The following is a 27,758-nucleotide window of genomic DNA, read 5'->3' on the forward strand; positions in this document are numbered from 1 at the left end:
TAAAAATGACAAGTACATAATTTTTTTAATAAATTTATTTTATTTTATTTTTTATTTTTTTTGGCTGCGTCGGGTCTTCGTTGCGGTGCACGGGCTTTTCACTGCAGTGGCTTCTCTTATTGCGGAGCACGGCACGCAGGCTTCAGTAGTTGTGGCGCACAGACTTAGCTGCTCCGTGGCATGTGGGATCTGCCCGGGCCAGGGCTCGAACCCGTGTCCCCTGCATTGGCAGGCGGATTCTTAACCACTGTGCCACCAGGGAAGCCCAGAAGTAAAAAGTAAACTAATGTTGGTGGGTAACTTTATAGGTAAATGAAAGAGACTTTTTCCTCTTGAGTTTTTAAAACTATGTTAGATGGTTAAAAGCAAAAGTATATTGTCTGATGTGGTTCTCAGTGTATGTAAAGGAGATATTTAAGACAACTAGTTAGAAAGCAGGGAGGATAAAGACGCCTAAATGGTGGTAAACTTCCTACATTTCTCCTGAAGTAGTAAGATATCAACACTAACAGATTATGACACAGTACAGATGTCAATTCTACCCAAACTGATTTTTAAATTCAACACAATTCCTATCAGAATCCCATGATTTTTCATAGATATAGACAGGCTTATCTTAAAATTTATACGGAAATGCAAAAGAACTAGAATAACCAAAATAATGAGGAAAGAAAGAATAAAGTGGAGGAATACACTACCCAATTTTAAGCTCTAAAGCTACAGAAATCAAGACTATGTGATAAGGGACACATAGACCAACGTAACAACATAGAGAACCCAGAAATAGACCCATTCAAATATGCCCAACTGATTTATGACAGAGGTGCAAAAGCAAGTCAAGGGAGGAAAGACAGCCTTTTCAACAAATGACTGGAGTAACTGGACATCATTAGACAAAAAAATAAACCTTGACCTAAACCTCACATCTTGTAAAAACATTAACTCCAAATTAACTCTTAGACTCTATGACACCAGAAGCGTCATCCATAAAGAAAAAATTGAATAAACTGTTACTCTTTTTTCATTTCTAGGACCTGGCCATTGACATAGCTGAATGGTAATTTAAGAAATTTTTACTCGACATGTTGAATATTAGAGCTCTTCTCAGAAGACCAAAAAGAGTAATTAGAATCTGAGTTCTCCGTTTTATCCTTAAGTAGTAAAGTGGACAGGTGGGAGGGACTTATATATAGTTATTTCATTTTAATGAAAGACATTGGCTGGACACCATCTACCTACAACCTATCATTTTAGGATCTTTGTGAAAATCTCTAGGGAGTTAAATTTAAGTTTTAGACCCTCAAGGCTAATTCTGGGACTGCTGGCATCAATCAAGGGTTACTGATAAAGAAAAGGGGCCATCTTATGTATTATAACACGGCTGATGCCATATCATCTTAAACTCTAGCTCCCAAATGCTTCTCTAACTTGTAAAGCATTATAACTCTTAGTAGAATATAGGTTTATATAGTTTTAGTCTAAGTTTAAAAGCCATTATCCTAGAAAATGTAATTAAGAAACTTAGCACAAAAAACAAAAAAAGGGACTTCCCTGGTGGTCCAGTGGTTAGGACCCTGGTCAGGGAGCTGAGATCCTGCATGCCGCATGGCGCGGCCAAAAAAAAAAAAAAAAAAGAGAGAGAAAGACTTAGATTATGAAATATTTTATTCCCTTCTGCAATGCCAAAGCCTAGCAAAGTGCCTGCTAAATAATAGGTCAATAAAGTTTGTGAAATGATCATTTCCAAAAGAAAAATGAAATTCTGAATTTAAGAAACTGAAATAATGAAACTCACTGAAATGTTATCACCTTTACCCTTCTGCCACAATCAATCAGACCCATTATTTTCACTCTATACTCTCAAATATGTGACAGTCTCTCTGTCATGTTCTAGTGCTCTGACAATGTCTGAGCTGAGGTCAAATTTGGGAGTCACCAGAGAACAAAGAGTAATTGGAGTCGTAAACACAGAGGAGATTGACCTCGGGAGACAGTATGGAATAAAAAGAGAAGTAGCCTAGGATTGAGACTTGAGGAGCCTCAGAGTTCAACAGCCAGGGAGAAGAAAACCAAAACTGCAAAGACAGAAAGGAATGGTCTCCTCAGAAGGATACAGAAAACTTGGGAGAGCGTGATGTCAAGGAAATCAAGGTTTCAAGAAGGTGGTGGGCAATAAAGTCGTATGCTGCTAAGAGAGGTGAAATAAAGAATTAAGTGTTCATTTGACTTGGCAGTATGGATGTCACAGGGAGCTTGGTGAGAGCTGTTTTAGTGAAGCAACAGGAATAACCACCAAAGAGAAATAAGGTGAGGCACTAATGGGCAGGGAGGACGTGGAACTAATGAGTTCAGATGACTCTTCTGTGAGGTTTGGCTGTAAGAAGGGAGAGGTGAAATTAAAAGACAGAGTTTCCATTTGCTGTTGCTATTATTTTCATAAAAGAGGAAACTTAAACGTGTTAAAATACTGAAAGGGAAGAAGAGTTGAAAAGGTAGGGCCAAGATAAATGACAGCTCCAGTGAGGAGAGGAGGTGGGACAGGGATAGGTACATTTTGACTAGTACTCCCCCAGCATGTCCCATGTTTCTCAAGTTCACACATTCACTCACCTTCCACTCCAACCTCACTCTTAAAATTGTACCCACTGAAGAACAGCGCAAATTCCACTTCCTCTCTCCTCTACAAACCTCACCTAATTTCTCTAGCTCTTGGGATCACTTCTCTGCAATCCCAGGGTGTGCTATGTTTTCCACGCTTATTTGGCCACAAAAATCCTTTACAGCAGGTTCCACGTAATACACACTGGGAAAGGGACATTTACTTCCTGTCCAGCTGTCCAGCTCATGCCCTACCCTCTCAATCAGCCTTTCCCAACCATACCAGAACAAAGTAATACCTCCCTTGTAAAGTACTGAACAATTACATCGTTCAGCATGCTAAGTATTTAAGATCCTAGAATGTAAGCACCAAGAGCGTGGGGCCTTGTCTGTCTGGTTTACCACTGTATCCCAGTGCCTAGTAGGGCTGGCACATAGAGGGCACCCAGGAAATGTTCACTGAATGAAGTAATTAAAAGAGATGCCCTGGGCTTCCCTGGTGGCGCAGTGGTTGAGAGTCTGCCTGCCGATGCAGAGGACACGGGTTCGTGCCCCAGTCCAGGAAGATCCCACATGCCGCGGAGCGGCTGGGCCCGTGAGCCATGGAAAAAAAAAGGGATGCCCTTAGCCAATATTTTACAATAAATATAAATGAAGAATAACTTTTAAAAAAACTGTGAATCACTATGTTGTACAACTGAACCTTACAGAATACTGTATATGAACTATACCTCAAGAAAAAGATGCCCTGTCACTCCTCGACAATCATAAATTATTGACGAGCAGGAACTATGTCTTATGCCTATTTCTACACAGTGCCTTACAAAGCAGACCCTGAATGAATGTTCTTGATGACAGGATGATAATTTACAATGGCTAATGTCACAGTGGGAATTAAAAAGAGTTTGGCAATAAACTTTGACACTGATGAAAACGAATGAAAAGCCTATGTAGTGTTTCTCAACTGAAATTTTAAAAGGTAATGATAATAATCTTCAAAATACTAAAACATTTCCCCATATTCCAGAATTTAAGAAAACCCTTGAAGACAACTGAACTTTCTTTCCCCTGCTTATGACATTCTTTTTAAATTCATTTAATACTCTAGAATCTTGATGTCTACTATAAGATTTATCTGAATTCTGGAGTTTAATATTTTCACATCTTGATAACACACAGGAGTACATCAGGAAAGGCAGGAAGTACATTAAGGATACTGCTAGGGTGGATCTAAGTATCATCTCCCTGCCTAATAAAGACAGAATCATCTTAATGTCATTGAAGTACCAGAGTTCTGATCACAAATAACACAACAATAAATGTAAGATTTGCTTTAAGGCAGCAGCATACAAAACCAAAATTGAAAAAGATCATCCAGGGTCTTCTCAAATATAAGCTCTGCTATCAAATATGGCCCCAAAATGTTATGAGGTGGAAGCTGCCTCATTTTTCAGCAAATAGCTTCATTTCTCATGTTTACTTTGTACAGAATTATATTATAAATTCAATCATGTTTCTCTTCCATATTTATTATTATGATTAAAGTCATTTACAGAATTTCTAAACTGGAACAAATAAGATTACTTCTTATGCTTTAAAGACTTTCATACCAATTGGCACTTTCAAACCCCTGAAATGTATTCTATCTTCTCTTTTGCGGATAAACATACAGACCTTGGAGACAAATTCTAGACAAAGTAGCAAAAGGTTCGGGTCAAACACAAATACCTTTAGAAATAAGAAGAAATCTTTCCTCATCCTGTGGGGGAAGGAACAGACAGAGAAACTTTTGGAATCTAAAAGAATAGGGACTAAATAAAAACTTCATGTTTTTAAAACAGAAATCAGAATCTAGAGAAGCACAAGAAGGCACCCAATTGGTATCAGAATTCATGCTCAGTTCTAAATAGCAAAAGAAAGTGTCTCATAAACAAAAGGTTTTATTTTCATAACGTGAGTGGTCACACTGGAATATCTCTGCCATCAGTAAACTTGGGCAATAATAGGATAAAAGAATATTCTCTCTCCTGAAGAAATTCAGGGCAGTATTTCAGCAGCACTGAAAAAGCTGCTCAGAAGGTACTGGAAATTGCGACATGCCTTTCATTAACTCCTAGTCCGTGCTATCAAATAAAAGTCTAAGACCTTATCACTTTTCCTCATTACTTTAGGGTAGACTTTTTTTATCTTTTTATTTTGGAAATTTAAAAACAATCACAAAGTAGAAAGAATGATGTAATGAATGTATGCTCATCACTGAAATTCAATAATTACCAATTAATACCCAATGTTATTTCACCTACTCCTATACACACACACAGCACTTCACCTTCCACAAATACACATACACGTACTAAACTATACTGAAGCATGTGAGAAGGCTTTTAATTTCCCTTTTAAAAACTCTTAAATTACAAGTCATAAGTGGTAAAATATTTTACTCAGTGAAAACTACTGTTATCACTTAAGGCCTTTACTTACATAAAGCGTAAATTTTATGGAGCAAGGTAATCATACAGATTTCGTGCAAATTTCATGCTGTGATACAGAAGCAACGATTTAATAATAGAGCTGAAAAATAACTCATCCACCAGCTATATGCATAATTTGAATGGTACTCAAAGCCTTCATCTATCCACATACACTAATCTCAAAATTAGTAAGACAAAGGAAAAAAGTTGCAAAGCTTATCCGATCACATGGCCAATTTTACCATGGCAATTTGGAAAAATATGTGACTTTCACAATCTATAATCAACTGGACAAAATGACTAAAATATACAAGAATTGAAAGCAGTTTTCCCTAAGTTATTTCAAATGTCAGTTTCCATGAAAACTATTTTTTTTTCTACTTTAAACAAAAGATTAATATCAACCTGGCTTCTGTTAGGTTTTTTTTTTTTTTAATGTCACTTATATCTTACTTTTTTCTTGGGAAGGTGTTGCTACACCAATGCCTACTCTCAGGGCTGCAGCTACAAACATCTGGAATTTACTACCTACAGACTGAGCCCCAAGCAAGATAGGGCCTCGCTAAGGACCATGTTCCTGCCTACAACACAAGGTCCCCATGGCATCTTGCAGGACACTCCAGAGGAAGACATACAAAGTCACAAGCAGTTGTACTGTTCCTTGCTGCTTCAAAAAGAGAACTCAAAACAGCAGCCCTGGAACCCTTACTTCTCGGGAGACAAAACAAACCTAAAGTCTACTGGTCCCAGGGAAATAAGCTGGGCCTCCACTTCCACTCCAGAGCTCCAGTTTCCCAGTGTTGACGCAAGCCTTCCAAGTGGAGGAGGAAAGCATGGGACATCAGCTCCACAGCAACGTTAAGAACCTTGGGATTACTTTAAAATTGCAGGCTGTAAGAGTTCACCTTGTCATTTATGGGAAGCTACATCACTAAGACCTTGCTACTTCCAGATGCACATAAAATATAAAACCTATATTCATACAGGGCCTTTGTGCACGTTTCATAATCCAGATGTGAGGAAATCCAAAGCAACTGTAATCTTGGCAAACCTACACACATGTATTCTGTGTTACTTCACATGGTAGTGACCTTAAAAGAAACTTGAAAAGAAAAAAGGACATTTTAATCTCTGCAACGAATTACAAAGAAAAACTCCCAGACATATCAGAGATCAGAAAATTGCCTTCCTTCAGGAATAGTGGAGCTCTTTTTTTGAAACAATTAACAAAGACTAGACCAAGCACTGAAGAATATGCTGGAACAATTCTTACCTGGCCTGAGGACAAGGGCCAGAAAACTTAACAGTGTTTCCTCTAAACTCGCACTTCTAATTTGCTAAGACAACCAGCTGTTTGATGTTTAAAAGTTCATTTCAAATATTTAATACTTTCAAAAAGTACCTTAAATGCTTATCAGATGCAGAATAGGCTCAATTTTAGTTCCCACTTGAAGCAACAGACGAAACATTTGAAGCTATTACTAAACAGATCATCTACTGTAAAACAAGTCAAATAATATGTACTTATGTCAGTTAATATAGAAAATGGTTTCCCCGGTTCTTAATTTAAGGTTAAAATGCCAGTTTTCTGGAGGGCCAAGTGCTACTACAATAGGCTAAAAGGTTAATGGAAGACAGCAGAGCTTAGTGGTTAAGAGGCTTCTGAAGCCAAAATGCCCAGGTTTGAATCCTGTTCTACCACTTAAAAGTTGTGGCTTTGGGCAAGTTATTTAACATCTCTGTGCCTCCGTTTCACCATCTAAAAGAGGCAATACTAAAACCTACCATGTAGAGCTGTCTTTAGTACTACATGAGGTAATACATGCAGAGTTCTCAAAGCAGCACCTGGCGGATAGTAAGCACTCGATAAGCATTTGCTATTATTAATGTAAGGTCATTTATTTACCTTGGCAGCAATCTTTATTTATTTGATAAACCAGTACCCACACAAAAAGATTTAAAAAACTAAAAATAATTTTAATACCATAATGGAACTTTAACCAGTCTCTTTAGCACAACAATAATAAATGACCTTCCCTCCTCTTGCCTCCTTCCTCTACCCCTCTTGTAACTGAAGAAAAAGTCCAAACTCCTTAGCCAAACATTCAAGTTGCTTCAAAATCTGTTGGCCCATACTGGCTCACCATCTTGCACAGTCCTCTAAGAACCTTCTGCTTCAACCAGTTTTCTCATAATCCTCTAAATACACCTTGTACTCATTCAACAAGCATCTGAGAATCTACGGTGCCAAGCAGCGTGCTAACACTACATGCAAAAATTAATACACAGTCTCTGCCCTTAAAGAGATCACAGAATATATAGTAGAAAAAGAGATATGCAAAAAATAGTTTCAATAGAATATAACTACAGTCACAAAAGAGCAAAGGTAAGGTAGCTGCACGGAGAGGAGTTGATAAATTGTTGGTGAAGAAGTCCCCTCCGGGAGGGCTTCACAGAAAAAGGCTGTGAGAAATGCTCAAGGGTAAAGAGGAATGCACCAGGCGGAGAAGAGGTCAGAGGGCACACTCTGGAGAACAAACGGTGAAAAATATGGGCAAAGAAATTCTGGGGAATGACTTGCAGCTGGACTGCTGGGGAGTGGACCAAAGCTAGAAGCTAGAAAACAAGGATAGGCAAGCAGACCCTTGTACCCAAATCAGAAGCTCTGGGTAAGGCTTTACCCTGGGACCACCAAAAAGTTCTGAACAGGGGCCTAACATGATCAGATTTACAATTTAGTGTCACCACTGCACCTGTAGTTCACGGGCTGACTTAGAAGGAGACACTGGAGACTGAGAAACCTGTTAAGACAGCTGGAAGGGTCCAGGCAGTGGTAGGGATGGAAAAAAAGGAAGCAGATTCAAAATGTAAATTAAGAACAGAATTAGTAGAGGGCATAAGTAGAGGGGAAATTCTAATAAGACTCAGAGATTTCTAGCTTGAGTAACTGAATAAATGGATGAATGGTGACAACACTTAGGCAGCAAAAAGAATACAGGACCACAAATGCAGAGCCTGAATCTTTATCCTAAGAATAACGGAAAGGAGGGCAGAGACAAAACCTAAGAAGAGGTAAAAACCTATACAGACCTTTAACCAGAAAAGAAACTGGAAAATGCTGCCAAAGATCCACAAGCTCTCCCCAAAATGCACGGGGCTCAGATCGTTTTAGAGACAGGTAAATTCAATGTTATTTAAACTGCTGGTGGGAGGGGAGGGGTTTTTTAAAAAAACTTTGCGATTCATGCTAAGGCTAAATAATAACACTGATACCAAATCTGACAAAGACAGAACACATAAACACACACGCACTCTTTCACACACAGAATTACAGAAGAATTTTTGTTGCGAACATAAATGCAAAACCCAAAATAAGAAAAAAATAAAAAATTTATCCAACATTAAATTTTAAAAATTATATTCCATGAATGCATGGTAGACGATGTTTACTCTAACATTATGAAATCTGTTAACATATTCACTATATAGTAAATTAACACAATGGAACCAAACTGTCATCAGGCTAGAAGCCAAAAGGCATGGATCAAGTCCAACACCTGTTTCATTTTCTTTCTACTTGCAGCAAGGATTACTATCAAACTCCACTCACTGGGCCAGACAGCCTTGCCACTCATGCAGCACACAACCTACACCTGTGAGTTCATCGGCCAGCCAGTGGCCTCAACTCTAAGCCCTAACAATGTGCACCCAACTCGTATTCGTAATTAAGACTTCTTAGTAAACTAGGACTAAAAAGAAATTTTTCTAACGTGATAAGATATATTTCTCAAGGAAACAACACCTCTTATGTAGTATTCAGGCCAAGAATAATATACATAACTTTAATCTAATCATAAGGAAACATCAGACAAACTAAATGAGGAACATCCTGTTAAAAACAAAACAAAACTGTCTTCTTCAAAAAATACCAATCTCATATAGACAAAAAAGGCTAAAGAGCTGTTCTAGATTAAAGGAGATAAAAGAAACATGACAACTAAATACCATGTGGGATCCTACACCAGAGCCTGTCCTAGAGGGGGAAAGATACTAAAAGACATTACTGGATCAACTGACAACTTGTAATAGATGGCAGATATGATCAAAGTTGTATAAATGTCAAATTAACTAAGTTGATAACTTTTCTTTAGGTGTGTAAAAATATCCTTATTCTTGACAAATACTCACTGAAGAATTTAGGGGTAATCATGTATGCAATTTACTCTCAAGAAGCTCAAGAAAACCGTTATTTTATATTTGTGTGTGTGTAGAGGATGAGAGGGAGGGAGGGTGAGTGATCACAAAAAATAAAAGAAATGGGACAAAATGTTAGCAACAGGTGAATCTAAGCAAAGGGTATATGCACTCTTGGGCATTTATCCCAGAGAAATGAAAACCTACATTCACACAAAAACTTCCACATGAATGTTTATAGCAACTTTATTCGTAATAGCCAAAAACAACCCAGGTGTCCTTCAACAGATGAATGGTTAACCAAGCTATGGTACTTCCACACCACGGTACTACTCAGCAGTAAAAAGGAACAAACTATTGATACATGAAACAACCTGGAGAAATCACACGGGAACTATGTTGAGTGAAAAAAGTCAGTCTCAAAGGTATGTACTACATACTTCGTTCCATATATAAAGCATTCCTGAAATGACAAATTAGACAAAGAGTTTAGAGGTTGCCAGCGGTTAGGGAGGCAGAGAGTGAGGGAGATGGCTATGGCCGTGAAAGTGTAGCACAAGAGGTCCTTGTGAAGGAAATATTCTGTATCTTGACTGCGGTGGTCAATCTACAGATGTAACACAATGAAATACACACACATACACAGAGTACAAGTAAAACTGGTAAAATCGGAATAAGATGGGTAAATTGTATTGATATCAATTTCCTAGTTGTGATATTATACTATAGCTCTCCAAGAGGAAACCAGATGAAGTGTACACAGGATCTCTCTGTATTATTTCTTGCAACTGCATGTGATTCTACCAAGTAAAGTTTAAAAAGGAAAAAAGTTAAAAGATAGCCACAGAAAATAACTTATGGATAATGACAAAGCACTAGAGGCACTCCCAGAACAGGAAAAGGCTGCCAGCTGTAACAGTTAAATTATTTACCATTCATTCAATATTGTTCTAAAGAAGCTAGTTGTTGCTATATAACAAAAAAGGTAATATAAATATTAGAAAAGAGACAAAATGATCAATTATAAATGAAATTACTGTCTACCTAGAAAATCCAATACAATCAAGTGATAAAGCATTACAATATGACTCCAGTAGTGTCCAAATACAACGCGGATGGTTGTATCTGGAACCAACTTACGATGGTTCAACTCAGGATTTTTCAACTTTACGATGGTGTGAAAACGATATACATTCAGTAGAAACTGTACTTCAATTTTTGAATTTTGATCTTTTGTCAGGCTAGCAATATGTGGTAGATACTGTCTTGTGATGCTGAATAGTGGCAGTGAGCCACAGTTCCCAGTCACCCACACCCTTACAAGCGTGAACAACTGATACACTTACAACCATTCTAGACCCAGACAACCCTTCTGTTCTTCACTTTCAGTACAGTATTCAATAAATTACATGAGCTATTCAACATTTTACTATAGAATAGACCTTGTGTTAGATGATTTTGCCCCACTGCGGGGTAATGTAAGTGTTCTGAACACATTTAAGGTAGGCAAGGCTATGCTATGATGTTCAGTAGGTTAGGTGTATTAAACACGTTTTCAACTTGGCTGAAGAGTTTACTGAGAAGTCGCCCCATCAAGGAAGATCTGTATATAAAGTTAATAGCCTTTTTATTATATTCCACTAATAATCAGTTAGAAAACTTTGTGTAAAAAAGAATTTTGTTTTTAAATTCTTTACATAAGTCATTTGCAATTATTTTTTAATATTTAAAAAATTTTTCCCAGGAATATAGTGACTATATGTCTCTAATAAGTTTCTCCAAAACAACATATTCTCCAGTTCTCCCCCATTAAATACCATATTTAATCTTCTCTGATTTGCTGTTTCTCAGTGTCTAGTCTACCTTTCACTTTAGAAGCCAAACTTGATTCAAAAATATTTTCCAATCCCCCAAGACCTTAAATACTTTGAACAAGCCTAAGCCAGCTGTAAAGGACGAGGATCTAAGGTTTCTTCCAGCTCTGAATCTCCATCTTGTCAGGAGCTAGAATCCCTTTAATCAGCTCTAGGAGACTAAATGGGCACTCTTCTGCAGACCTCAGGAGCATCTCTCATCTTCATGAGGTTTCTCTTGGAACATGAATTCCAAGTTCACAGTCAGTGAAGCTCATTCTACCACATTTACTCCATTCATTCTAGTCAGGGCCTCTCACATTAGCCCCCATTTCAAACTAGAGCTGCTTCTAAACCACTATCAGCCCAATCCATTTCCTCCATGTGGATCTGCTGTGCAGTGCATCCTACATAAAAGCCAAGACAGTTTCTCACTCCTTATGCAGAAATACTTCTGCTAAGTTCCAGGTCTCCCAGGATAACAAGAAATATCCTCAGTTAAGAAGCAAAGATACAAAAAAATAATTTTCATAGTTCTTGAAGAGCACAGAACCTATTATACCAGAGTAGGAAAGAATGGCATACACTTTTAAGAAAAGGAAGAAATTCTTTTACCTATATTTTTAATATAAATTAAACTCTCTTGTTATCATTCCAGGGACAGCAGGGGATGAAATTCTCAAGTGAAATATGGCACTGGCCTACACCATCTTAAAAATGCCAACAGTCTAGCAATGAGCCATCTCTTTAACTGTCTTTGCCTCTCAAAGTATAACAAATGAAACCTCTATTTAGACACACCACATTCATAACAACAATTTTCTTTAGAAAGTAGGATTACTAAGGATTCTCACTTTAAGGCATACATTTTAGTAACATTTGATTTTTTGTTTCTTACAAGAGTATAAATTACATTTCTCAAGCAACATTATATATACATGTATATGTACACATATATTTTAACTCTATTCACTAGTAATAAAAAGCATCTATTTAGACTTATCAATTAAAAATAATTATGCTTTTTCATAAATCAAGTTGGTTCAATAGTTTAAGAGGTTTTCAATATTTACAGATAATATAATTGTCTGTCTAGAAAATCTCAAAGGTTATACTCACAAATTACTAAGAGTAATGATTTCATCAAGAATGTCAGAAAGGGCAGATTCAACATCAACAAAGAAATTATCGATAACATTCCTATATGCCCACAATAATTAATTTGAAAACATGAGAGGAAAAATATCAATTCTTAGCAATAACCAAAATCACAAAATGTCTGGGGACAAAATTAATAACACTGATATAAGACCTAATTTAAATTCAAACATCATTATTTTTAAAATTATAAAAGACCTAAACAAATAAACAAACCCTGCTCTTGACAAGAAAGACTCAATATTACAAAGCTATTGGCTGCAAATTAGTCAAAAAATTCAATGTAACCACAATTAAGTTCCAATCACAACTTTTTTATAGAAACTAAGAAGCTCATCTTAAAAATCAAATGGAAAAATAATGGGCAAAGGCTGTGAATAGACATTTTTCCAAAGAAGATATATTAATGGCCAAGAAGTTCATGAAAAAGATGCCCAACATCATTAGCCATCAAGGAAATGCAAATCAAAACCATGAAGGGACTTCCCTGGTGGTCCAGTGGTTAAGACTCCACACTCCCACTGCAGGGGGCCCGGGTTACATCCCTGGTCAGGGAACTAGATCCCGTATGCCACAACTAAAAGATCCCACACGCAGCAAAGAAGTCCTGTGTGCCGTGACTAAGACTGTGCGCAACCAAATAAATATTTAAAAAAAAGAAAACACACACAATGAGGTTCCATTTACACTCAAAAGGATGTCTACACCAAAACAAAACCCAGAAAATAACAAGTATCGGCAAGGATGTAGAGAAACTGGAACCCTCATACGTAGCTGATAGAAATGTAAAACGGTTCAACCACTGTGGAAAAGAGCCTGGCAATTCCTCAAATAGTTAAACATAGAATTACCACATGACCCAGCAATTCCCCTTCTGGGTATATACCCCAAAGAGTTGAAAATAGTTACTCAAATAAATAAATGTACACACATGTTCAAAGCAGCACTATTCACAACAGCCAAAAGGTGGAAACAACTCAAATGCCCATCAACAGATTAATGGATAAACAAATTGTGGCATATACATACAACAGAATATTATTCAGCCACAAAAAGAATTAATACATGCTACAATATGGATGAACCTCAAAAACATTATGCTAAGTGAAAGAAGCCAGACAGACACAAGGTCATGTATGATTCCATGTACTATATATGTAATATCCAGAGTAGGTTAAATCCACAGGAACAGAACACAGATTGGTGACTCCCAGAAAACAGGGAAAGGGAAGAATAGGAAGCAACTACTTAATGGGTACAGGGTTTTCTTTTGGGGTGATGAAAATGTTTTGGAACTAGACAGAGGTGATGGTTGTACAATACTGTGAATGCATGAAATGCCACTGTATCCCTTTAAAATGGTTAATTTTATGTTATGTGAACTTCACACCAATAAAAAATAATTTCAAAAATCAAATGGAAGAAAAAAATGTACACAATGGATGAAAAATATTTGCAAAGGAAGAGTAACAAGAAAAGATTTACTCTCTCAGATTTGAAGACATACTATAAAGTAATGGTAATTAAAACAGTATGATATTATTATAGTTGAAATAGGCAAAAACATCATAGAAGAAAACTAAGTCTAAAAATGGACCCTTAGGAAATTCTAAAAAAGGTATTTCAAATTAGTGGGGGAAAGACCACTCAAATGGTAATAGGACAACTGGCTATCTGCATAGAGAAAAGCAAAGTTAGATCCTTAATACTATACATAAAAAATAGACTACAGTTGGCTTAAAGTGCTAAATGTTGGAAGTAAAATTATAAACATATTAAAAGAAAATATAGGAGAAAACTGCTCAAAATCTAGGGGTAAAGAAAGGCTTCTTAGTTAAGACATAAAACACAGAAACCATAAAGAGACTCAAATTTTAAAAATTAAAAGCTTCTGTAAACCAAAAGAAACCATAAAGACAAAGCAACAGACTAGAAGAAAATATCTGCAACATTTAAGACTTCAAAGATTTATATACAGCATATGTAAAGAGCTACAAATCAATATGAAAGAAGCAACCCAACTAAAACAAAACAAAACAAACAATAATAACAACAACAAAAAAAAAAAACAGGCAAAAGATAAGAACAGTCACATAAAGAAATATTCAAATGTAACTGGTCTGTGTTTGGCCCAGGCATGGGTATTCTTAAATCTCGTCAGGTGATTCTTCTCTGCAGTCAGGGTAAAGAACCACCAAGCCACCTAGTTGGAGAATGGGGCGTGTCCAGGCTGCCCAAGGTGAAGTATAAGGGGAAAGGCAGGAAAAATAAACCACCACCTTAAAGGGCTCCTGCCCACTCACAAAGGAAGGCCCTGAGAGTACATTAAATGCCTAAAGGAGAATGGTTTATTTTTATCCAGTCAGAGAGCATTACCATTTTTATTTCTACAAGGTAGAAACATATGAATCACATTCTTTATAAGACTAACGAGGAAAATTATTAAGAAATAAATTTACACTAAGTGAAAGCAGCCCAGGATTAAATACTTGCAAAAATATGACCAAAGCAGACACATATAATGTTATAGAGAGAAGCAAATCACTGAAAAAAATCTGCATTGTGATTCTGTTTTATAAATTTCAAAAACATGCAAAATTAAACAACAGTTTAAGGATACAAACTATATGGTTCAAGTACGAAGAAAATACAAAATTCAGGTTACCTCTGAAATGGGAAGGAAGAGGTGGGATAAGGAACAGGAACATAGAGATCTTCAATTTTTTTCTTAAACCGGTGGTTAGGTACATGGTTATTCACTGTCCTAGTGTTCTGTATACCTTACACATATTTTGCATACATTACTTTGTAACTTCTCAGTATTTAATAAAAGACTACCATTTAAAAACAAACAAGACCATACAAAAATGCATGTAAATACATATATAGTCTTTGAATTCTAGATTCGGTATTTGCCACTGAAAATCTGCTTGGTTCCATAGTGTCCTAACCAGTCACCTGCTAGGAGTTAGCAAATGCTTGATTTTCATCTTTTCTTCTGAAGTTGCATTAACAAGGAATTTCATGGGGGTAGGGAGGGTTTACAGCAAAAGGCATGTGCTCTTTGATTAAACTCACTGAGAACCACGAGCAATCACTTCAGGGAGCTCCAGCAAAGAGGGCACTTCTCAGAACTAAAGAGTAAAAAGGTTTGCAGAAGATAATTAAAAGCATTACAAGAGGAATGACGTGATTTGAACAATACGATATTTTTCCATTAATTATTTTTTACCCAACTGAAATTCAATGAAACCCTGGATGAATCCTCAGCTCTCAATTCCTCTGAGATACAAAGATCAGAGTGAGTCCAGCTGAGCACTTGAGGTGTCAGGGCCAGTTCTGCATGTGGTGGGCAGTTGTGAGTTCAAGGACAGCGCCACATGTACTCCTCCCTACCAGCCAGAAGTAAAAAAGTTCCAGAGAAACAGGCCTGGGCTCTGCCCACAACACTATCATCTGAGCATTAGAACAATACAAGATTACACAATGACCCTTAAGTTGAAGCAGGATTCTGGATGCCTGAGAAAGTGGGATACTCTTAGGGTATGGTAAGCTGACTGCTGAGACAATCAATAAATGAATTAGCATAAAGTATGCTGACTTTTTTGGAAGGAATTTTATGAACACAAGATTTAAGACTTCTTATACAATAAACAATGCAATCACAAATACTAATAAAGAAGAACTAAGGGTGCTATAGTAAGAAAAGCTGTAAATGAATTATGTGCAAGACTGTACTAAGGAATGTAGGGAAATTTTAAAAGACTCCATCTCTGTGTCAGAGGCATGCAGCAGTTGAAAAGACAAGATATATTAAAAAACTTGTGATAAAGCCAGACATCAAAAACACTCTACAATTCAGTCTAATCTAACCTCCCTAGTCGTCTGCTTTCCATATTCACACCCAATTCAGCTAAACACATGCCTCACTCTTCCAAATCTCACATACTGCAATACACTCTTCTCTCCGCAAATGCTTCGCCCTCCTTAGAGTATCACGCAAAATCTCACTTGTCCTTCAAGGCTCATCCCTAATGCTTCCTGCATCCTTGGAAATCTTTTATAACCTACACACTCCCTTGTGATCTTTCATAATCCTTCTCTATTATGGTGCCATCCCTACTCTTGCTTCTGTTTTAGTTAAACACTTGTCTTATCTCTCCTACTGAAGCAGGAGTAATGGAAAGAGCAGACATTGTGAAAAACCTAGATTTTAATCTGAACATTAACTGTCTGATTTTGAGGAAACCAAACTACCTAGCTTTCTTAAGCCTATATCCAAATATGCAAAATAGGGAAATTATTATGTATCTTGCATTACTTCATTAATAAATAGAGGGTATGTGGGTACTGTGTGTGTGAGAGAAAGAGAGGGGCAGAGACAAAGAGAAAGAAAGAGAGAATGTAAAAATATATAGGAATAATGAAAAAGTACAGGAAAGTAGTAGTTATTAGAATTGTATGTTTAAAAAGTTAGAGGAAAAACTGAACAGGTTAAGAAACAGTGAAGATATAAAAAGGATCCAAATCAAACTTCTAGAAATAAAAATGATGATGCCTGAGATGAAAACTACACTGGATGGGATTAACAGCAGATTAGACACTGTTGAGGAAAAAATTAGTAAACTTGAAGATAAAGCAATAGGAATTATCCAAAATGAAAAACAGGAAAAAAAGACAGAAAAAAATGAACAGAGGACATCAGTGAGCTGTGGGACTTTAAGCAACCTAATATATGTATAACTGAAATCAGCAGGGCAGAGGAAGGGGACTGAGAAAAGTAAAGAAAGAAAAAATATTTGAAGAAATAACAGCTGAAAATTTTCCAAATTTGATGAAAACTATAAAACTACAGTTTAAGAAGTTCAGTGTTTCACAAGAAACATAAAGCTATACCAAGGCAAATCATAATCAATTTGGTTAAAACCAGTCTAAAGGGAAATGTTAAAAGCAGCAGAGAAAAAAAAAAGACACATTAAGTACAAGAAACAGAAATAAAGAGGTCAGATTTCTTGTCAGAAACAACCAAGGTAGAAGAGAGTGAATCAAAATCCTTATAACACTGATTAAAAATAAAAAATGTTAATCTAGAATTCTTTATGCAGCAAATATATCTTTCAAACACAAAGGCAAAATACAAACTTTTTCAGACATGTGAAAACTGAAATAATCATCACTAGCAAACCTGCATGGCCAGAAACACTGAAGTCCTCAAAGCAGAAAGAAAATGATAAAAAAAGATGCAAACCTGGATCTACACAAAAGAATTAAGAGCTCTAGAAAAAGTAACTTACGGGTAAATATAAAGATTTTATTCTTAAAATTTAAGTCTCTTTAAAAGACAATTGATTACTTATAAATAATAATAACAGTGTATACTGGAATTGATCATATATGTGGAAGTAAAAAAATGATGAGCACAAAGGCCAGGAGGGAAAATTAAAAGATACTGCTAAAAGGATTTCAAAAACAAACAAACAAAACAAAACAAAACAAAAAAAGGACTTCCCTGGTGGCACTGTGGTTAAGAATCTGCCTGCCAATGCAGGGGACACGAGTTCAATCCCTGGTCTGGGAAGATCCCACATGCCACAGAGCAACTAAGCTCATGCACCACAACTACTGAGCCTGTGCTCCACAGCCTGTGCACCACAACTACGGAAGCCTGCGCGCCCTAGAGCCTGTGCTCAGCAACAAGAGAAGCCACAGCAATGAGAAGCCCGCGCACGGCAACAAAGAGTAGCCCCCGCTCACCGCAACTAGGGAAAGCCCACATGCAGCAACGTAGACCCAACGCAGACACACACACACACACACACACACACACAAAGTTTTTATATATGAAGTGGTATGATATCCTTTAAAGTAGACTGTGATAAGTTTAACATGTATATATAAACCCTAAAGTAACCACTAAATAAATAAATAGTTATCCTTAATAAGCCAACAAGGGAGATGGACAATTTTAGAAAAAACAAAATTAATCCGAAAGAAGTGAAACAAAGAATAGATGGGACAAAAAAGAAAAATAACAAGATGAAAGATCAAACTTAACCATATCAATAATCACATTAAATGTAAATGGTCTAAGTACACCAATTAAAGGACTGTCAGGAGGGATTCCCTGGTGGTCCAGTGGTTAGGACTCCACGCTTCCACTGCAGGGGGCACGGGTTTGATCCCTGGTCGGGGAACTAAGATCCCACAAGCCACGCGGTATGGCCAAAAAGAACAAGATTGTCAGACTAGTTAAAAAGCAACACTCAACAATATGCTGCCTACAGAAACACTTCAAATATAAGACACAAATAAGTTAAAAGTGAACGTATGGAAAAGATATATCATGCTAACACTAACAAAAGGAAAGCCGGAATGGCTTCATTAATATCAGACAATGTAGGTTTCAGAGCACAGAACATTACTGTGGCTAAAGATCATTTCATAACATTAAAGGGGTTAATTCATCAAGAGCAAATAACAATTCTAAATGTGTATGTACTTAATACATTTAAGGAAGAAATACCAACTCGATACAAACTATTCCGGAAAATTAAAGGAAAGGAAATACTATCCAATTCATTGAAGGTTGCCAGCACTACTCTGATACCAAAAACAAAAACAAAGATATTACAAGAAAAATCATCCCAAACCAGTATCTGTCATAATCACAGATGGAAAATTTTTAATAAATTTCAGTAAATAAATTCCAATAAAGACACAGACCTACTAGAGAATGGACTTGAGGATATGGGGAGGGGGAAGGGTAAGCTGTGACAAAGCGAGAGAGAGGCATGGACATATATACACTACCAAACGTAAGGTAGATAGCTGGTGGGAAGCAGCTGCATAGCACAGGGAGATCAGCTCGGTGCTTTGTGACCGCCTGGAGGGGTGGGATAGGGAGGGTGGGAGGGAGGGAGACGCAAGAGGGAAGAGATATGGAACATATGTGTATGTATAACTGATTCACTTTGTTATAAAGCAGAAACTAACACACCATTGTAAAGCAATTATACTCCAATAAAGATGTAAAAAAAAAGAGAACACTTAAAAAAATTTAAAAAAAGAAATAAATTCCAACAACATATAAAAATAATAACACATCAGGACCAAGTAGGGTTTATCTAGAGAATGCAAGGTTAGTTCTAATATTTGAAAGTCAATGTAATTGACTATATTAAACCATTCCCAGTAGACTCGGAAAAAGCATTTGACTAAATCCAACATTTGTTTCTGATTAAAAAAAAAAAAAAAAAACAAGCTCTCAGCAAACTAGGAATAGAAGGAAATTTCTTCAATGACAAAGAAAATATACCAAAAGCCTACAGCTATCATCACACTTAATGGTGAAAGACTAAATGCTTTCTTCCTAAGATCAGGAATAAGACAAATATGTCTACTTCCACCACTTCTATTTAACATTGTACTGGGAACTGAAGCCAGTACAATAAGAAAAAATAAAAAGTTAAAGATTAAAAAGTAAGAAGTAGGGACTTCCCTGGTGGTGCAGGGGTTAAGAATCCGCCTGCCAATGCAGGGGACACGGGTTCGATCCCTGGACTGGGAAGATCCCACATGCCGCAGAGCAACTAAGCCCATGCACCACATCTACTGAGCCTGTGCTCTAGAGCCCTCCAGCCACAACTACTGAGCCCATGTGCCACAACTATTGAAGCCCACACGCCTAGAGCCCACGCTCCGCAACAAGAGAAGCCACAGAACAAAGAGGAGCCCCCGCTCACCGCAACTAGAGAAAGCCCGCACACAGCAATGAAGACCCAACACAGCCAAAAATAAATAAATATATTTTAAAAATGGAAGAAGTAAAATTGTATTCACAGATGACATAATCTTTATGTAGCAAATCCAATGAAATCTATTTAAAAAGCTGCTAGAAGAAATAAGCATAGCCAGGTTGACAAAGAGCCAATGTACAAAAAATCAATCATATTTGTATATACTAGCAACAGTCAAAGATATAAAATTTTAAAAACCATCATTTCAATAGCATCAAAAATATAAAATACATAGGGCTAACTGTGACAAAAGATGTACAAGATATGTGCAGTGAACACTACAAAATATTGCTGAGAGAAAGAAAAGAAAACCTAAATAAATGTTCATGGGTTGGAAGATGTTAAGATGGCATTCTCGCCAAATTATCTATAGGTTCAATAAAATTTGAATCAAATTCTCAAGCGGACTTTTTTGAAAAGCTGACAAGCTGATTCTAAAATTAACACAGAAATGAAAAGGACCTCAAAGAGCCAAAGTCTGGAAAAAGAACATCAAAGTTGAAGGATTTACACTATCTGACTTCAAGTCTTTTTATAAAACTATAGGAATCAAATCAGTGTAGTACTGGCATCAATATCTACAAATAGATCAATGAAACAGAGAGTCCAGAAAGAGAACCAAAAATATGTATAGATTTTCAACCTAGGTATAACCTAGGCACAAGGGAATTAAGTGAAGGAATACAGTCTTTTCAACAAATGGTTCTAAAAAATTGCATTCTGTTTATTTTTTTTTTGAATTCCATATATTTAAAAAATGAACTTTGATCCATACCTTGCACTATATATAAAAATTTACTCAAAGTGGATCATAGATTTACAAGTAAAACTTCCAGAACACAGGAGAATATCATTGTGATATTAACTTAGGCAAAGATTTTTTAGATAAAGCAAGAAAAGCACAATCCATAAAAGAAAAAATTGTAAATTGGACTTCATCAAAATTAAGAACTGCTCTTCAAAAGTCATCATTAAGAGAATAAAAAGAGACTAGGAGAAAATATTTGCAAATCCTATGCCTGAAAAAGGATATACATCCAGAATATACAAAGAACTTCTAAAATTCAGTGATAAGGAAACACACCCAATTAAAAATGGACAAAACATCTGAACAGACATTTCACCAAAGAAGTTATATGGATAGCAAACAAGGTCATGAAAAGATGAAGAGCATCACTTCCTTAGGGAAATACAATTTAAAATCAGGGGACTTCCCTGGCGGTCCAGTGGTTAAGACTCCACGCTTCTACTGCAGGGAGTGCAGGCTCGCTAAAATCCCTCATGCCTCATGGTGCAGCCAAAAAAAATAAAATAAATGTTAAAAATAAAATAAAATCCTAATGAGATACCAATATACATCTATAAGAAAGTCTAAAGTTAAAAAGACTGACCATACCAAGTGTTGGCAAGGATGAGGAGGAACTGGACCTCTTATACATTGCTGGTGGGAATGCAAAATAGTACACCCACTTTCCAAAACTTTGACAGTTGCTTTAAAAGTTAAGCATATACCTACCATATGATCTAGCCATTCTACTTCTAGGTATTTAACCAAGAGAAATAACAGTATACATCCACACAAAGGCCCGTACACAAATTTTCATAGCAACTTCATTTGTTACCAACTAAAAATTAGAAACAACCAATACATCCATCAACAGGTGAATGTATTAATAAACTTCTGGTACGTCCATTCAAAGGAATATTACTCAGCATTAAAGAGGAATCAACTACTGATACATTAAAAAAAAAGGATAAATATCAAAATAATTATGCTGAGTGAAAGAAGCATAACTATATACTATATGATTCCAGTTGTATAAAATTCCAGGAAATTCTAGGAAATAAAATTAATATATAATTACAGAAAGATCAGTGGTTGTCTGGCATGGGGGTCAAGGAGCAAGGGATGTAATGAAAGCTTTGAGGGTGATGGATATGTTCACTATCTTGTTTGTGATAATAGTCTCTTGAGTATATACATATATCAAAACTTAATAAATTGTATACTTTTAATACATACAATTTATAGTAAGTTGACAACACCTCAATTATCCAGCTTTTAAAAAATATGGTCTTGGGGCTTCCCTGGTGGCAAAGTGGTTGAGAGTCCGCCTGCCGATGCAGGGGACACGGGTTCGTGCCCCGGTCCGGGAAGATCCCACATGCCACGGAGCGGCTGGGCCCATGAGCCATGGCCGCTGAGCCTGCGCGTGCGGAGTCTGTGCTCCGCAACGGGGGAGGCCACAACAGTGAGAGGCCCGCGTACTGCAAAAAAAAAAAAATATATATATATATATGGTCTTAACCAATAACTAATAATGCTTCACAATACAAGTTGGTTCCTAATTCAATCATTAAAAGTATTCCCTATTAATAATGTATATTTTAGTCATAAAATTTATAGGGCATCCTTACTTCCAAACTATTAAGACTGATTTGAACTGGCAAAATTCAGTAAATCATAAAGAAAACAAATGTCTTATTGGAGCAAAAGATCTATGAACAATTCAAATATGTTTTCATTTAAAAAACGTAAAATAACTAAAAAGAATAACAAACCATGTAAATTGTTGATTTTAAGTATGATTAAAACAAAAATAACCATGTGCTGTTATCTCCTCCCTCATATAACTGCTGCTACAGTTTCATATTCAATCCTCTAAAACTAACTAAAGCTGACCAAGGCAAAGAGGGAAAGGAGCAACTATTTCCCATGTAGAGAAACGCTCTATAAATGAGGTGAAGTTAAACAGAAATGTTTGGGGCTTCTCTCCAAATCCCTCAGCACCTAAACAATCACTACAAACCTCTTCCTCATCAAATCCTAATGGGAGATAGAAACAATCCAATTTCATTAAAGGAAGCCTCAGAGGAATCTAAAGGGCAAAGTTACTCAATTAGCATTACATAACTCCCTGCCTCCTCCTGGTTTAGGTACCCAAGCTCTCAAGTCTATCAAATACTCCCAACAATTACTGTCCTTCATTTGAAGGATTTTTTAAACCACAGGGAACAGGTAACTCCCTATTGTATCAATCTGCTTCATTACTTGCCCTTTTCCTTATGGTTCCTCTAGAACTGATGTCGATGTTCTCATACGTAGCACTCATGCTGAAATCAGAACCTGATTTAGAGAAGTAGCACAATGTGTTGTGGTGGAAGGAATATGGACTTCGGAATCAGACAGACATGTGTCCATACTTTAGTTCTAACACTTACTGCCTTATGACCTAGGTAAACTTCCTGAGCCTCTATATTCTCCTCAGTAAAAGAGGTGAATACCCTTTCTCAATGGGCAACAATTGATATTTAATGACATAATACATGTGAATTACTCAACACATAGGAGGGGCTCCATAAATGATAATCCCCTTCCTCTTAACTTTCTAATTAGAAGGCATTTTCTGAGGGCAAGGTACCTCTTCATTAGCCCTTATCTCCAGCTAATTTCATCAGACATTTTCACTGTGCTTTGTGTAACATCAAAGTCCCTTCCTACTAGTGGGAACACTATCTCTTGTCTGCCACCACTAGTGCATCCAAGAGGCAGCTATTACTGGGTTTTAAGAAAGAATCAGAAGTAGTTGGACTGAACACTCATGTCCATTAGCTGCATTATTCACAACAGCTAAATGTGGAAACAACCTAAGTGTCCATCAATGGATCAATGGATAAGCAAAATGTGGTATATACATACAAGCCTTAAAAAGGAAATTCTGACATATGCTACAATATGGATGAACCTTGAGAACATTATGCACAAAAAGGCAAATACTGTGTGATTCCACTTATATGAGGTAATTACAGTAGTCAAAATCACAGAGACAGAAAGCAAACTAGTAGTTGCCAGAGGCTGGGAAGAATGGTGGTTTAATGGGTATAGAGTTTCAGTTTTTGGAGATGAATGGTGGTGATGATCGCAAAACACTATGAATGTATTTAATACCACTGAACTGTACACCAAAAAATGGTTACGATGGTAAATTTTATATTACGTGTATTTTATCACAATTTTTAAAAATTGGGAAAGAAGTTTTTTTAGACTAATGGCTGACTAAACTTGACTAAATCTAGCATCAACACGAGAGTTAATCACATAATTGCAACTCTGGGGCATCAAGTTCTTGCTATGGTTCCAAATAAAATGCTATCTGAAAAGTTCTTATTGTCAAATCCTTCTACCTCCTGTTACATGACACAAACGAGCATCTTGTGCAGTTCCACCACCTCAGTCTAATAAAGATAACAAGAATTCCGGCTGAATTTCTCTCACGTCACCAATAATGGCACCAATAGCCGGACGGCAGAGGGATTTACAGAACTATTCCAGGCCCACACTTTGATTTGAACATGTGCTTAGTAGTACTTGAATGAAAATGAACTTCATTTCCCACAGAAACTCCCCAGATAAAACAAAAAACTTTTTGAAGGTTATAGTAAAAGGATACTCTAAAAACTGTATCCTATAAGGCTGATCCTATAAGGCTGGTCAACATTACAGAAAACCAAAGTCTGGAATAAACGGGGAAACTGAAAATAAAAATTTACAAATCTTCCTCACACCAGAAAACACTTTGTTATACTTTTTTTGTACTTAAAATACTGAGCCACCTCAAAATAATTTCCAGTCCAATACCTAAAATCAACTAGTCTGTAAGCATTGTGAGATGAACACTATAAAATGTAGTACAAATATGACTCTTTCAAAACCATTTAGCAGTAATAAAACTCACAAATAAATCAGCTAACCTAAAAAGTTTAATGTGTTCTTTTTCATTTCTGATGGCTTCCTCATCAAAATGTGCAGGGGAACCCAAGTATACATGCCATGGGCAAATACATGCAATAAAGACAGGAAAAAGTGAGAGAGTCTCAACTCTGATGGCAAAAGTGAAAGAATCATTCAACTGCAGAAGGACCAATGTAAATTTGATTAATATAATCAAGGATCTGAATCAATGAAGTTCAAAATTTTATGCAGAGTCACCTTCTAGGCAATGAAAGTCCTAAAGACAATCAATTCGTCAACTAATACTTCCTAGGCATCAAATATGCCTCAACATATTGGAATGGGGATGTGGAAATCAGTTTCTGCGCCACAGTGGTACTTCTGGTCTAACTAAAGAATAAAGCACAAAATCACAACATGTAAGCAGACTGAAGCAGTAAAGGCACCCACCCAGAAGTTGAAAGACCAGAGCTCTAGTCCCAACTCTGCCCCAACTCACTAAGATGTCTGTCCTTGGGTTAATCACTGAAACTTCTACAGGACTCTATTTTCTCACCTAGAATAAGACAGGATAATTTCTAAGGCCTCTCCCACTCTGGATCTATTAATTCAAGTTGAAAGACAAGGGAGAGGAACTGGGCCTTAAAGAATTGGTAGGATTTGAATTGACTGATGGGAGAAGAAGGATATTACAGAGAAGGAGTATGAAAGTACAAATGGACGGACACACCTTGTATGATTTCACTTATATGAGATATCTAGAGTAGTCAAAATCATGAAAATAAAAAGTAGAAGGGTGGTTGCCAGGAGTTGGTGGGAAGGAGAAATAGGCAGTTGTACAGAATTTGGTTTTGCAAGATGAAAAAGTCCTAGCGATGTTACACAACAATGTAAATATAGTTAACTGCACACTTTAAAAATGGTTAAGAGGGTAAATTTTATACCATGTATTTTTTTAACCACAATTTTAAAAAGAGTCACAGAAATTAGTCTCCTAGCAGTCATACTAATGCAAAAATATTTCAACTCAACTGACTTCTAATGTCCAATTCTAATCCCTAAAATTCCTTTTTTCCCAATTAAAAAAAAAGTAGATGTGCCTTGCTAATGGTACATGGAGTCTCCCTCAACGGCAATAAAGCTGAAGGAGCATGTTGAGAAAACGAAGAAAGAGAAGACAATGCAAACACTAAGCAAGAGTAGAGGATACAAAGCAGGCTAGTCAAACACAATCTAACTGTGTCATCCCCACCCACAATCTAGCCTAAGTCTCTAAGTAAAACTGTACAGAGGTTTCTCTTTACTCCAAAGATAAACTCTTCAACCTGCTTACAAGGCCCAGCACCCTCTGGCCCACCTCTCCAACCCCCTCTCTCACTAGATTCTTCTACACTCTTCCTGAGAGATACACAGATCTGTATCTTAAGTCCCCAGTCCTCTCCATGAACCCTGCCATCACATGGTCTTTTTGCCCTTGCTGTTTTTTCTGACTGGATCATTCTTCCCTTCCTGTGCATCCTTCAGATCTCAGTTCAAATGTCACTTCTGTGACTTCCCTAACTCAAATACTTGTCACAGTTGCAGTTTTACATTGTGATTAATCTGATTGCATCTGCTGAGGACTGGGTCATGCATGCATTCACTCTCCCCAATTTCCAGTGCTAAACACAGTGCCTAGTACCAAGTAAGCACTCAAATACTTGTTGAATAAGTGAATAAATGGGCACCAAACCTGTAAGAAAGCAATAAAATATCACAGAATGTCTGCTTAAGAGTTTGTGCATCTTCAGAAATGAGTCTTTGGAGGATGCCCAAAGCAATTGAGCCTAAAATCCCTATTCAATTCTTACCAAAAAAATCAATTCAGATGCCTGTATAAATTTCTCTGGCTCTTCTATGTCTCTAAGCAATTGCTGAGCACTGTAAGTACTTAATAAATACTTATTGAGCTGAAATGAAATTACACTGTTTTGAATAATGGATTTTGATATATAAACTCCTGCATTTTAGTCCCATATAATGTCATTTTTGAAAACTGTTCATATGTCTCAGTTTTAGCTCCACTGTCATTGGATTAATTTTAATGTAGTTATCCAACAATGTTCAAATAAGGCTTAGAGTTTCCTTAGTCCCACTTCTTCAAACTCAGTTAAGGGAGGTTTTCAGTCTCTTGTATTTTCATATAAATTTTACTTTGTCAATTTCTGGGGGAAAAAAAGCCTGCTGGGATTTTAACAGAATTGTGTTGAACCTGTTTTCAAATGTAAATCAAAGATATTAACAACACCTGCCCCTACTTCTGCAACGTAGCAAATTTCACTTGAAATTCTTCCCAAACCTACTCAGTCCCAAGGAGAACTCCTTCTGTAGACACAAAATCCAACTTACAAAATACTAAACGCACTAAAAACTGGAAAGCTAATTCCCAGTTAAAGGATCAGTTCAAAACGCTGGATTAAATGAACCTCCACGATCAACGAAGCAGATAAAGTATACCAGTTTGTAAAGCGCCAAGCGGCAGGCAAACACCAAGTATTACAATAAAGTGGCTGCTGTTCAAGGATCCTAAGGAGCCCCATCCCTGTCAATCCCAAACATCTGTATCCGGACCCATAAGAACGCGTCCACAGGTGACCCGAACCTCGGGAAGCGTTCTCTCTACAGCAATAGGCCCTGTTTAACTCTGCTTCTCCTCCCAGGACCCCATACTAGGCTACAAGGGAGGGCCGGCGGGGCTCGGGGGCGAGGAGACGGGCCTGGGAGACCGGGTGGGCTAGGAACGTGGGGTGGGCAGGGGCGACGCCAGGGCCGGGGAGCGATTCCAGAGGCAGAGGGCACTCGCCCGGGGCCGCCGGCGCAGGTGCCCCCCGAAGCGATACGGAGGCCTCGAAGGCCAGACCCGGGGTCGCTCCTGGGGAGGCATCGAGGTGGGGCGCGCGAGGAGGGGACGGGGAGG

The 27,758-nt window shown here is 37.2% G+C and overlaps 1 protein-coding gene and 1 non-coding gene across 5 annotated transcripts in view; both read right to left on the bottom strand.

Annotated features, from left to right (window-relative positions):
- DIS3L2 (DIS3 like 3'-5' exoribonuclease 2) overlaps positions 1–27,758 on the bottom strand; it is a 388,363-nt gene that overhangs the window by 360,200 nt on the left and 405 nt on the right. For 2 of the 4 annotated variants that reach the window (XM_089916220.1, XM_089916217.1), the window contains exon 1: positions 1–27,758. This exon is cut by the window's left edge. The exons of 1 other annotated variant lie outside the window; for it this stretch is intronic. The gene's annotated coding sequence lies outside the window, so the exon portion shown is untranslated. One more of the 4 variants, XM_089916219.1, reaches the window with a different exon arrangement.
- On the bottom strand, positions 8,645–8,778 carry LOC115802206 (small nucleolar RNA SNORA62/SNORA6 family). Its single transcript, XR_004022604.1, has one exon. It is a non-coding gene; the product is annotated as a small nucleolar RNA SNORA62/SNORA6 family (small nucleolar RNA).

The sequence above is a fragment of the Delphinapterus leucas genome, chromosome 8 (genome assembly GCF_059928025.1).
Source record: "Delphinapterus leucas isolate spDelLeu-1000000601 "Yukka" chromosome 8, BTC_Dleu_Yukka2, whole genome shotgun sequence".
NCBI lineage: Eukaryota > Metazoa > Chordata > Mammalia > Artiodactyla > Monodontidae > Delphinapterus > Delphinapterus leucas.